This window comes from Neltuma alba, unplaced genomic scaffold (genome assembly GCF_004799145.2).
Source record: "Neltuma alba isolate B1F8T4 unplaced genomic scaffold, ASM479914v2 tig00011119_pilon, whole genome shotgun sequence".
Lineage (NCBI taxonomy): Eukaryota > Viridiplantae > Streptophyta > Magnoliopsida > Fabales > Fabaceae > Neltuma > Neltuma alba.
The window spans coordinates 597,377-607,162 of record NW_021635856.1 but is presented as its reverse complement, the minus strand read 5'-3'; the positions used below and the strand labels follow the sequence as shown (position 1 = coordinate 607,162).

Sequence of the window (9,786 nt, the reverse complement as noted above, 5' to 3'; positions counted from 1 at the left end):
TGCTTTTTCAATTTCTTCCACGATGTCCTTGGGCAGTCTTCCATGTTGAAGAGGATAAAGGGACATTGAGCTTGTGACTGCTTTCACTAAGGTGATCCTTCCCGCCAGTGATAAGCTCTCCGCCTTCCATCCACTAAGCTTACTCTTGATCTTCTCCAGGATGCATTTATATTTGTCTTTCTTCTTTCTTGGAAACTCTATGTTCGCTCCCAGATATTTACCCAGGTCCTCAACTGCCTTGAATTTGCATTTATCACAAATCTCTTTTTTTAGTGCGCTGCGAGACATTTGGTGAGAAATAGATTTGTGTCTTTTCACAGCTAACCTTGTGTCCAGAGATCTCTCCAAAAACCTGCAAAACCTGAAGAATTATGTCAATTTGAGGCATTTCTGCCTCTGTAAATAAAACAAAGTCATCAGCAAACATCATGTGAGAAATTATAGGGCCACTCCTTCCAGCTCTCAAACCTCTCCACTTTCTCTCTCTCACTTTGTCAAGGATAAGATGGGTAAGTTTTTCCATGCCTAGCACGAAGAGATAGGGTGAGATGGGATCGCCTTGTCTTAGTCCTCTTGATGGTTTAAATTCTTCTAATTTGGAACCTTGCCACAAAATCTGAGTTCTGGTGGTACTTATACAGTTTAAGAGTCTCTGTGTCATTTCTTCAAGGCATCTCATTTCCTTGAGCACTTTTGCTATGTAGCCCCAACTCATTTTTACTTTTAGCTTTATGTGTAACTAATATTAGTTCAGATTCATTGAATTGAATATGTAAGTCTAGTACAAAAATGATGAAAGGACTTCAATTATTTATTATGTACTTGTTTGATATCGGGAAAAATAACAAATAAAGACCCTCTAATATGTAAAATTATTATTTAGGACTCTCAATTTGAAAAATGACAAATAAAGACTCGATCTCATATTGCAAATATGAAATCTTAGTGAAATGTCTAAAATCACAACTCAGGTATGTCAAATGATAAGTTAATTATAGGAAATGACATATTCACTTTAGCGAATAACAATTTCAGTAGACCAAATCACAATTTGGCTGAGGGTATATCAAATGACAAGTTGACTATAAGAAATGACAAGTTTACTTTAGCGAATGACAACTTTAGTAAACCAAATTACAACTTGATTGAGAGACATTTCAGACATTTCATCAAGATGTCATATTTGCAATGAGATAGGGTCTTTTTTTTGCCATTTTCAAATTGAGGGGCCCAAATAGCAATTTCACATATTGAGGTCTTTATTTTAAAATAATAATCCTGCAAAATAACTAATAACAAGTTTTTAAAAAATAAAAAAGTATTTGATTGTTAAAAAATATGTAAAATAGTGAAATGAAAAGTAAAAAAAATGATTTGCTTTATTAACATATATAATTGTCGTTAATAAACCATCTTCTCTTTAATAATGTAGTGGAATAAAAGATAAAAAAATATTCTATTTTTTTTATCCTTAAAACACATGGCCCAAAGTGTATTTTCCAAAATATTTTCAAAAATGGTTTTTTAAATTATCTCAACAAATTTGTTCTGTAACTAAGAAATGAAGCCAGTCTTTACATCTGTACATGTTTAATAATAGCAAGTATGAGATGACAAATAAAAAATCTATATAAAACCTAAAAGCTGGAGTAAAATGTTGTCTTCCTCCTCACAGCCATGGAGACAACAACAAAAGCAGGATTAGCAAACTAGATGCTGCTGTGATTTATTTAATAAATAGGTACACATCCAAGTTAACTTCCCAACACTTAATTAACGAACTCATCTACATAAGAAGCATCCCTCACAAAGTAGTGATCCAGTGTCACCTTGTTGTTCCCAGAAGCGCTGGCCCGGGGGGGGGGGGGTTCAGATCATGTAAAAGAAGTTCAGATTAAAGACAGGAGGTGGATGATAAAACGGAAGAGGTAATTGTCATGATGAAGCAAGTCGCGGCGGACCAGCCTGATGAGGACGGTGTTGGGAGGAAGAAGGCCGCTGTAATAGAGCAAGGTGGACACCGAAGCAACTGGCTCCCCGATCAGCGAGCTGAACAGCCTCAATATCCATCTCACCATCGAACTTGCCAGAGACTGCATCCACCAACCACATTCACAATCATCATCAGCTTATATATATATGTATTCAAAAACAGAAGAGAGAGAGAGAGAGAGAGAGAAGAATCGCAAGATATAGTAATCATCAGATGAGAATGAAGAGATGTGGGAAGCGAAATAAGACCATGAGCGTGAGGTGAGGGAGGGATCATAATAGCTAGAGGTTCAGAAATGGAGAAGGGGCCACTTGTTTGTTTATTCATCTCATCTCATCTCTTCATCTCAATTCTTCTTCGTCTGCGTAATTGCGGCCACAAGTGTAGAACTAACATTCCCACCTACCCTTCACCTCAACCTTTCTGTTCTTCTTATCTTAATTAGCTCACCAGGCACCTCCCCCTCCACTCTCACCAATAAAGAAGAGTAAAGGGGGCAATACGAACAGGAAAAATTAAAGGCCCCTTGGGATCTATGTTGCCGCATCCATAAAGTTAGCCTCCTCTGTTTTAATTAACGCATATGATCACTTTTCTGCTCCTTCAATTTAGAAGCCCAATACCTAATTCGTATACATAAAAAATATATAATTGAATTAGTTATTTATAAAGAAAAAATATGTTTTGATTTATTAAAAATATTCTTGATTATTTACCATGGAAAAACTATGACTATGGATTGTATGTATTAATTAATGTGAGTTATAATAGGGGCAGTTTGAGAGAAGATACTTCTTCCTCCAGTTATTTTTATAATATTTTATTAACTGCTTTTATAAAATTAAGAAAAGTAGTTAAATATTATGACAAAAAAAAAGTTTAATCACCAACCAACCACTAAAAGATAAAGAAAACGTGGGCAAAAAAGAGAAAACACAATAATAGTGGTGCATATCTAAAAACAAACTTCATCCAAGTTACACGAGATAGTAATTACCAGAAGCTAAACAAAGCTAATTGGGTAGGTCCGATTGGTTTAACCAGTCTTTGCCGATTTTCTGGCCCATCATCATGGCTTTTGCGCTAAATATGATAAATGCCCTGTGTTGATGAAAGTTATGGCGTCTTGAGGACACATCAAAAAAATTTATATTTTCCTCAGTATGTGTAATAAACCTAGACAGAAGAACAACACAACACTTCATTATAAAATTCAGCTCTTTCCGGACTTAACGAGGTGGCATCTTGAGAATGCATAGATGCACATCTATTTACGCCTTCCCTGTGCCGTGTCAATAATCTTTATTTTTATTTCAAAAATAATTTAACACCTTTTTTTTTTTACAAATTTAAAACATTTTTAACTATAAGTGTTGATCCATTATCCTTTGTTCAATTTTTATGTCTCGTGATTTTTAAATTTGTAATTAATCAGTACACAATTGTTTGCTGATTTTGCGTGAGATTGAGTGCTTAAAAGAGGGAATTGCACTTTTGATGGCTAGGATTAGGAAATTCGGATCAGCAAAGGGTGGATAGGTTTGATCACGTGATTCAGAAACAGATCGTTTTATAATGAAGACTTGGGCCGAGAAAAGGGGAGAAAGAACATCCAGAGAGTTAAAAGATGGGCTTACTTTATTGGGCCGAATCTATTCTTGATTGGCCCAGTCGAAAAAACGCATAAATTGTTGAGAGTGGGATTTGAACCCACGCCCTTTCGGACCAGAACCTTAATCTGGCGCCTTAGACCAACTCGGCCATCTCAACTGTGTCGACAATCTTGTTTTCTGAAATTATATTTACCCTCTGCATGCTTCGAAACACAACGATACTCAGCTTAGCATATTTTACACGAGAACATCAATAATGAATACGCGATGGATCCAAGTGGCAGAAACAGAGCTCGAATCTTGCAATTCCCCGAACTCTCTAATCTTTATGGTCACAATCAGTGGGGCGAATTTCAGTTTGTCCACTGCCACTCTTGTTGGCCCATTCAAATGGTAAGCGTTTTTGTGTGCACAGGGCCCGCAAGATCAGAAGATCATTTGGGGGCTTCCCCTGTAGTTCTGACCATCCCACATCTTAACTCGCCAAATAACAATTGAATTCTAGCGCATCAGCCTTTATATTTAATCCCCACTTACACTTATCACCAGTTTAGCCCCACCTCTCTTCTCGCTTCCAAAACAGAAACCTTGATGTGTCACTAAAGGTGTGTTTGGTACAAGGGATTTAGGAGGGAGGAGAGGGAAGGGGAGAGATTTTAATCATTTCCTCTTGTTTAGTAACACACAAATTTTAGGAGGGGAGGGAAAAAATTAAAATTTCCCCTCCCTTCCCCTCCTCAACCTCCCCTCCAAAATGGGGGATTTGGAGGGAAAGAGCAATATTTTGTCATATTATGACCATTATACTCATATTTTGTCATGTTGTAACCATTATGTCTATATTTTGTCATGTTATGACCATTATGCCCACGCCTTAAATAAAATAAGAGCAAAATTGTCCATATTAAAATATTTTTCCCTCCCCTCCCCTCTTTTTTATAAATTCAAACAATATAATATTAAAATCCTTCCACTCCCCTCCCCTCCCCTTTCCTCCATTAAAATCCCTCCCCTCCCCTCCCCTTCCTCTCATTGAGCCAAACATACCCTAACATGTGGTAAATTAATTGACACCTTCACCATCCAAAATTTAGCTGCATATGATCCTTCACCATTTTTTAAGTCAGTTGCTGCACTCTTAAATCCGATGATGTGTTATTCTTTTGTAAATTTAGACCAATGAATTTCTCATTACAACCAACATATCACATCCATCTTCATTATTACCAACGTTATCACGTTAAAAAATCTGACAATTTTCAACGTATAGATCATATGGGCATCGTATGATGTTTAGGCGAATTGTTCTGCTGGCGCCACACAAGGAAGGCAACATCACAGATTCTGGTTGAAACTTAATGTTTTGTGCCACCTGTTGCGTGCACCCAACAAGACCATTGATGAAAAGAGACGCTTGGATTAAAGTTGCCCAATCATATGTCTCGTTTACCTATCAATGTCTTTGGCTGTCCCTGTTCCTTTCTGCTTTGTCCAGCACATGATTGTTACAGTTTAGGTGGACACATGGCGAGGCATAGGGTCTCTGTGTCATAAGTCACAGTGTTTTGATCGTCAAATTCTTCATCATGTCCCTTCCCTCGGTTCACTTTAGGACACAATCATCCCCTCACGCTCCCCTCTTGCTCCTGTTTCGAATCTAAATCTTCATGTGGCTAATGAAAGCTCACCAAGTACACATATGTGGCTCCAAATGCCACTGCAGAATTTGCTTCTTTTGTCTTCTCTTCCTCAATATGTCCTTGAAAGATCTTTGTTTCACGCGAGAGAATATTCCAAGCTAGCTAGGTTCCCAGAGAGTCAAGCTAGTTCTTAAATGCACATGACGCCAAACAGCTAAAGCCGAGAGTAGTTGCAGAACTGATGAAATTAAATTCTCAACTTTTACACATCATGTCCGTAAAACCCTGATCCAGGATTAAAGTTTGCTGAAACTTATTCATCTTACCGACATTACAGTGACTTGGGTTGTCTCTGCTTAAGCCAAACTTCACCTCTACGTACATATAATACATGTACAAAATTAAGATATTATTATCACTCTCCGCACGCTAAAATTCTCCAGGAGTACGCAGGACCGTGATAGAATTGGAACAGTACAACGTTGAACTTGCGAAGACTCGTTAACGTGTTCTTTAGTCTGGACCCTTCTTGATGACACGTGTTGAAGTCCACGTACTGCTGCAGATCGCAGTTAGATTTCGTAGATCTGGCCTGAGTCTTAGGGCACTTTTAATGAAGCCTCCATTTTCTTCTCACCTGGCTGACATAGAAACTAATCTGATCTTTTGTGATAAGCATGCACTTTAAAATCTGGCTCATCTTACCTTAAATATCTGTCTCTTTCATCCATTCTTCCTCTCAATATAATACCGTCCTTGTTTAATCCGCACATACACCGTTGTAATCCTGTCCCATTCATAAGCTGACTATGTCCTTATATGTACAGCTCAAGCCTTGAAATGAATTACATAAAAATATTTCAAGTGCAATTGAACTACAAAATCAAAATACTTGAACTTCAAATCATATATAAATGAATATAATTCATTCACACACGAAACTCATTGGTGTTAGTTAATTAGTTATTTCAAATAATTTCAGGCTGCCGTTCAGATCCCCATCTGATAATTAAAGTCAATTAGCACACTATTAGCTAAGAGAGATGATCAGTGAAAAAGCTTGGGTTTGTTCGCCGTTAAGTAAAAGTGATTGGTGGACTCAGTAATCCATGTGTTGGTGACTGTTGCTATAAATGGAGTCGTTTACCAAACTTACACCCTAAAACGGAAAACCTAATTCTGCTGTGTGTTATCAAATCCCTTGACCAATAATCCACCAATCAGCTACTCAATCTTCTTCAATCACACTATCAATATAGTTTTTTTTCTGATTAACCAAACAATTGGAAACTGTCCTACGTTGGTATTCAAGACTCGTGAGCTTCATAATTTAATGATATACTATAATGTCAAAATAGGGTATTGATATAAGATTTACCTAATTAACTTGGATAGTTGTAGAAAACTAATTAAATTAGGTATTTGTTAAAAATCTGTATTAGTTTTCTTAAAATATCCTCTTCCATCCTCTACATTGAAACTGCCAATGATACCAACATGTTTAACATGGACTGGGCTGAGGGACAAAACTGATTGACGTCTTAGGACCAAACTCAAACCTCCAATTAACTTTAATATTAAGAATGGAGGCAGTAATTAATTACTGCATTAGGGAGGCCAGAGGGGACCCAATGTTATTATATATGCTATGATTACCTACGCGGGCTTGATTGTGTGGTGGATTACTGACGAGATTGAATTGAAAAACAAATCAGAGGGGCACAATTAATGAGGCTGGTTTGACAAGAAAAAGAGAAGGAATATATATATAGAGAGAGAGAGAGAGGCGGGGGTAATAAATAAACAAGAACTGGATTTGAGATGTAATGGATTTGTATGTGACAGTGAGGGGGTGCATGCAAGAATAATGAAGACGCAGAGGAGCTAAATAAGAAAAAGAAGAGCATTTTTTTTTTTTGGGGGTCCACAAAATGAAAGACAGGTGTTATTTATGTCGTTGTCATGCCTAAGTAGGTCCGCCCAATTAATGTAGATACCTTGAAGCAAAGGGCAGTGCCCCTGCTACTATATTTGACCATTTGGGGAATCTCTGAACAAACAAAGCGTATATGGCATGCAGTCAAAACCCTTATTCCAAGCTCCTTTCACACGGGGATGGTCATGCTTCTGATTTGCATTATGCTTTAATAATAATATGTTGTTCTGCAGATAGATATTATTGGTTTGGTTCCTACTGTAGTGCTGATGCAGGATGGAGATTGGAGAGGCAAAGGAAAAATACGGCGCACTTAGCTTGCACTAATGCAATAATAATAATAATAAGAATGGGTTGAAGCCAAGTTATTAGGAGGATTAATTATATGTTTTGGTGGTGGCCAGGGGGAGATATATATATATATATATATATTCACACACGTAGGGTGAGTATTCTTTTCTTGGAGGCATATGCTAGGGCGCGGAATATAATTCACGTGTTCTTGGAGCCCCACCCCGAGTGCCCCAAGACCTCTACATAAGCATAATACTACCTCCGATCATAATTATAAGAGTCACTTGACTAATTTGAAGAGATTAAAGAAGTGAGTTGAATTAGTTATTTGTCCTAAATATGTGTTATCTTTCCTAAAATATCCTCACTAATCAAGTGTATTGACTAGAATTATTATTGTTAGAAGAACTACTTTGAAAAAAAATGTATAAATATGAGAGACAAAGTGAACTGGGATCTTATAATTAGAACCAAAATAAAAATTAAACAGAGTCTTATATTAAAAACCAGAGGTAGTAATATATTGCTCCAATTAAAGATGCCTTAGCTTCCAGCTCTTCCCCTCCTATCATATTATATTATATTAATTATTCCCCCCATTACCACTTTTGTTAAGTAATGGATCTCTCCTTTCCCCAACGGGCAACCTCCAATCAACCATCGTCCACATTCTCATCCCTCCTCTCCGCATATAAATATATACACTACCTCCGTCCAATTTATAAAATCTCATTTATAGACCGCAAACGAAGTTTTATAAATAAAACTGGAGATAGTATATATATATATATATATATTCTTTCCGCTACTTATCTCTAAAACTAGTTACTATAGTATTTTATACATTTATGTGTATTAGAGGTTGGAGTGAAAACCTTTTTCCTACCCTCACGTTGACTTCAACCGAGTTGCTCTTCTGGCTTCTTCACGGGGCTCACCATGGATCCATCGGAGAAACTTTCGTAAGAGTACGAAATGAAATACCAATCATCTGCTCCCCGGCGTTGAAACACCATAATACCAATGGAGAAGATTACACGTGGACCAACCAGGGGACGACGCGTACTCGAATCTTAACCCGCTGTTCAAGTCAAGCTAGCCTTTTCTTTATTCCTCCAATTCCATTTCTTTATTTCGCCAATGATCACACTGATTTTGCATTTTAAAAATAAATAAATCCTGTCCCCGAATCTAAAGTATAAAATATTGCAATCACGGTCTGCCGTGTTTTCTCTGCTCATACAGACCATTTTCATGTGCTCATTCATTTTCCTCCCACGCTGCTTTCCCATCATTGTTAATTTAATTAATTTATTTGTTTTCCATCAAATCAAACTTTTTTAATTATATATATAGTTATAGTTATATACATATTTTGTAATTTCTCACTGCCCCCTGAAATAGATAGCTTTGTCCTTACCATAATATTGTTCCCTTTTTGGCTAAAGGTATCTAAACCTTCGCCACTTGTCACTGTTCATTCCAATCTCTTTCGCATGAAAACCATATATCAAAATCAAGCTGTGATATATATTTCATCTTCAAACTTCATCCGACCATTTAATTATAATAACAATCGTTAAATTTAACAAATCAATACTCAAAATAAAATACTTCTCCGGTCCTTAATATAAGACCCAATTGGTGAGTTGGTTTTAGTCCTAAATATAAGACCCATTTTTTATATTTATCAATTTTTTCTAAATTACCCCTATGGACACTCCTTCAACTATAATCAAGTAGAAGAGAAAAATGAAGTATTAAAAAAGATGATTATAGTATTTTAGGAAAAACGTGTCACATTTTTTATAATTAACTAACTTATCTAACTTTCTTAATCTAATCAAATTAGTTAAATAGGTCTTATATTAAGGATCGGAGGAGTATAAGAATTTTAACAAATGGTCACATTGGTTAAGCTGCCCCTCACTTGGTCATGCTCGGTTAAATCCTCGAAAAAGATTAGGGAGCGATAACGCAGCAGCACCCAATGAAAAGCGGGTCGTTTAGTCCAATGGGGACCACCCCACTTGCGCACTCACTCGCGCTCTTTAAGCGTTTCTCTCACTCTCTCAATACGCGCGTGCTTCCCGTCGTTTGTCCCCTTCCAAAATATCTCAACGCCCATCAGGCATGACGTGTCACAAAAAATGGGTTTTGACAAAAAAGGAAAAAGAAAGAGGTATGTGGGTCCATCTCGTCGCTCCCAAAGATCGCCACGTTAGCCGCATCTGTTACTGTGTGCGCGTCCCTTTATATATTACGGTGGTGCTCCATCATCCTTGAGAAAGCGAACCTCCCACCAAAAAT

The 9,786-nt window shown here is 37.0% G+C and overlaps 1 long non-coding RNA gene and 1 other non-coding gene across 2 annotated transcripts; both read right to left on the bottom strand.

Moving 5' to 3' along the window:
• Positions 1-1,555: 1,555 nt before the first annotated feature.
• Positions 1,556-2,513, bottom strand: LOC114761376 (uncharacterized). Its single transcript, XR_003742141.1, has 2 exons — positions 2,242-2,513; positions 1,556-2,093 (listed from the first exon to the last, which is right to left on the bottom strand). It is a non-coding gene; the product is annotated as an uncharacterized LOC114761376 (long non-coding RNA).
• A 1,169-nt stretch (positions 2,514-3,682) lies between these two features.
• Positions 3,683-3,763, bottom strand: TRNAL-AAG (transfer RNA leucine (anticodon AAG)). Its single transcript has one exon. It is a non-coding gene; the product is annotated as a tRNA-Leu (tRNA).
• Between the last annotated feature and the right edge of the window lie 6,023 nt (positions 3,764-9,786).